Source organism: Saccostrea echinata, unplaced genomic scaffold, assembly GCF_033153115.1.
Source record: "Saccostrea echinata isolate AGI-Se365-2 ecotype Australia unplaced genomic scaffold, CSIRO_AGI_Sech_v1 ptg000328l, whole genome shotgun sequence".
Taxonomy (NCBI): domain Eukaryota; kingdom Metazoa; phylum Mollusca; class Bivalvia; order Ostreida; family Ostreidae; genus Saccostrea; species Saccostrea echinata.
Genome location: NW_026890076.1, coordinates 1 through 3,862, shown reverse-complemented (window position 1 = coordinate 3,862; position 3,862 = coordinate 1). Strand labels below are relative to the sequence as shown.

Genomic DNA, 3,862 nt, shown 5'->3' with positions numbered 1-3,862 from the left:
CCACATTGTAAGCCCGGAATATAAAATTCTTGCGCTCCCCATAAACTGAACTACGAAATATGTCGCAGACCCCTTATACCACTGATTTATCCCTGTTAATGATATCCCGCAACATAGAAAAGGGACCAAAAAAATGGTTCTTAGATCCATTGCAACTCAAATCCAAAACAACCTAGTCACAAAATTTACAAGTAATGCAAAATAAACACCCAATATCATAAAAAGTAAGCCAGCCAAAGAATAATACACTTGGGGAACAGCTGTCGAACCCTAACGCTCGAAGAGCATTTCCCCTTTTAATTTTATTAAACTGTTAAATAATCAGGCTGACCAAAGAAAGATATTTTCAGATTTGAAGTCTGATAGTTTTTACTTAACTTACAGCCCGGGCTTTTAATCACAGTCCTAAAGCAAAGACAGGAACAAAACATTTGTACCCCCAAATTTGCAATTTATTATTCTTATTAAACTACCCTGTCTTAAATTATTTTATCAAAAATTAAAGCAGAAAGAACCCGTTCCGGGAGCCCTTGATTAACAGTCAAACGCTTTACATTCTTTAAGCTATTCTTTCCTTACTTAACCGCCACTTTAAACTTAACTGGGGTTGGCCGAAAATAAATCTTTGACAGCCCCAAAAATAGCGACCTTTGAACCAATATGACCACTAACTCCCAAATTAAAATAACACCAAATCATAATATGGTTTTGGGGGACAAAAACTTAGAATAAGCAACACCATATGCCACTATTTTAGCTAAAGAGTGGCAAACAACGGCCCCGACCAGCGCATTTGCTAATATCCGAACCGTAAGTGTTACAGGGCGAATAACCACCCTCAAAACTAATAAGGGAAAATAAAGAAAGGACTTCATTACAGACTGCTTAAACTTAAGAGATTTTCTGAAAATATCCACATCCGTTTGTAAAATATTTACTGAGTAAAAAAGCCTAGGCATTAGTCCAGCTACTACTTCTCATGAGGATAACCCAGGAAACCCCCAAGGCAAAATACCAATTAACACCAGGGTAATTGTGAAATCAAAAATTCACCTTAAGCCTTCTCTTACTCCTCCGCCTAAAGCCCTAAATCGCTCTTTTTTTCTATGTATACTTCTTACGTAGATTTTTTTGTAAATACCCCATATTCTTATTGACGAGAATATTCCTAAAGGAGACCAAATAAAGTACCTTATGTAACAAAAAGAGAAAATAGAAAAAAATACGACTAAACCTAAAAACTGAATTGTCATGTCATTGCGACTGCAGCAGTTCCTAAAGAGTTACAATCTTTTGTACTTTATATACTACACAACGAGAAAATTATGAGCCCACTCAACCAAGACCTTTAGAGAGTGCTTCATAGATCTCACTTAACAAGTAATTCTGCTAACGGATAGAATAAAAAAAATACGGAAAGCATATCACGCGGTCTAACCTCTTCAAACATAGCCGGATCTTCTGGAACAGGCCCATGAGCAAGTTGACAGTATAACCCAAACCTGTAAACCCCCCTTGCAAAGAAATAAACTACCAGAAATAAGAAGGCTCACGGACCCACAGAAATTACCCTTACCACAGCCAAAACTTCCCTAATAATGGTTGGGCAAGGAGGAACTCCTAAATTCATTATAATAAAAACAAGTCACATAAAAGTAAGAACTGGGGTAGTACGACAAGCACCCCTCATTATTTTTAAATTTCGAGTATGAGTTAACTCACTTCTTATGCCGCACAAAGCAAAAAGTCCAGAAGAGATAAATCCATGACCCATGAGCATAATAAAAGCAGAAGCTAACCCAACCTCTAAACAACTAAATAAGCCAATAATACAAAATGCTATATGTGAAACCGAAGAGTACGCAATTATCTTTTTAACGTCACTTTGTCGCGAACATATAAATGCTGCGTAAATTCTTCCCCCTAGCGAGAAAGAGATTACCAGTAACCCAAACTTCTCTAACCTATATGAGAACACCGCCATTATACGAAGAATCCCATAACCACCCAATTTAAGAAGAATCCCAGCAAGAACCACTGATCCCCCAACAGGGGCCTGGACATGGGCCTTAGGAAGCCACGTATGTGCAGGATATGCAGGGAATTTTACTAAAAACCCAGAGAAACATATAACCCAAAACCATCAGTCAATATGCGATTTGGCAGTAGAAAACCACATAAACCTTCTACCAAGTTCACACTCCATAAAAACAATTACAAAAAGTAAAGGAAGAGATCCACCAACAGTGTAGGCCCTAATGTACCGAATTGCTGGAATCCGCTCAGGCTGCTGACCCCAAATAGCAATAATTGCCACCATTGGGATTAAAGTTCTTTCAAATAACACGTAGAAAATAGATATTGTGTTTACTAAAAAACAACCCATTAAAAGAACGCACAGTAGTAACATTAACCAGACAAACCTTTTGTAGTCCCCCCGTAACGTTCCCATAGACCCGCTGGCTAAAATTCTCACGCCGCATACCCAAAATGTCAGTGTCACCATTCTAGCCCTAAAGATATCCCTAGTAACATACTCCCTATAGGATTCTCAAGAAACCCCAGAACCTGACCACATTGAAATACTGTACATAGCCCAAAAAGCTATTAAATTAGCAACCCCTATTAGTTGGTCTTTTTTATTTAAAAACAAAACCAAAAAAGAAGTTCTCACAACTAGGTATAACAGTGCCACTTACTTAAAATCACTGAGGATATCTTCAACGCCACAAGTTGATATTTTATTAAACTATTTAAGCAATCTTTACTCCAACCCGAATATAGGTAAACCCTGAATAAAACTTTTAATTTTGAAGTCTCGTCCCCGAGTGTCACTAAGGCCTTCAGCGGCGAAGGGCATTTAATTCAGGCTTGGATATTACCACCACTGCCACTATCACGACCAATAAAATCGGTGCCAGAAACCTAATTGCCTGCCCGTGAAGACTTAATACCCCCGTAGAGTCTCACGGATTAACTAAATCAACTCCACAGTACCCGTGCGAAGTCACAACAAAAATAATGTATAACCCCAAACCAATGATATATGAAAGTCTTACAACACAATACCTCTGACCACGCCCTTCAAACTTTTTAGGGAAGAATGTCACAAAATACCCAATTACAGCAGTAATTCCTCTTACATACACTATAAATGAAAGTAACGACAAAAAATCACTACAATTTTCTCCGACTTCACCAAGAATGGCTAACCTAAGAAACACCCTGAAAAAAAATAATGAGGCAGCATAGAGAGTCCCTAGTACGAGTATACCCAAAGCAAGAAAAACAACAATTTTCACATTTTACAATAACACATAAGCACCGCTAAAGCCAAAGATTGCTCTAACTCCGGCGGTAACAGAAGCCCGTTGAATCACATTGTGAAAATCAGATAGATACTCTAACCCAACTTCTAGGGTTCTTACCGGAATAGAAACTTCAGCGACATTTTCTCCATCTCCGGATACCCCAGAAAACCTAGTTCTACCGCCTTCGCTTACAAATGAACGTGAAGTTAAGTCTAAAAATACTATTCCGTAAATTCACTTAGATCGCAACTCATAAAGCTTAGACAAGAGTAACTGCAGCAGAGACCCTACGAATACCCCCACTACAACCATTAGGTAGGGGCAAAACCAAGCTTCCCTAGATGATAAAGCCTCAAAAAAAAATGCCCCAGAAGAGCTTAAGAACACAAACTCTCCTCCGATTAAGCCCATGAATACTAAGAATACTCCCGGAGCAGACAACATCATGGTCTCTCGAGCTCCTAAAAAATCTCGAATACCGTGCTTAGCTAACCCAGTGACCCCAACAAGAACACGAACTGAATAAAGAGCAGTCAGCCCAATTCCTAAGT

The 3,862-nt window shown here is 38.7% G+C and overlaps 1 pseudogene; it reads right to left on the bottom strand.

The window, feature by feature from the left end:
- Positions 1-1,317: 1,317 nt before the first annotated feature.
- On the bottom strand, positions 1,318-2,694 carry LOC133178005 (NADH-ubiquinone oxidoreductase chain 4-like; annotated as a pseudogene).
- Between the last annotated feature and the right edge of the window lie 1,168 nt (positions 2,695-3,862).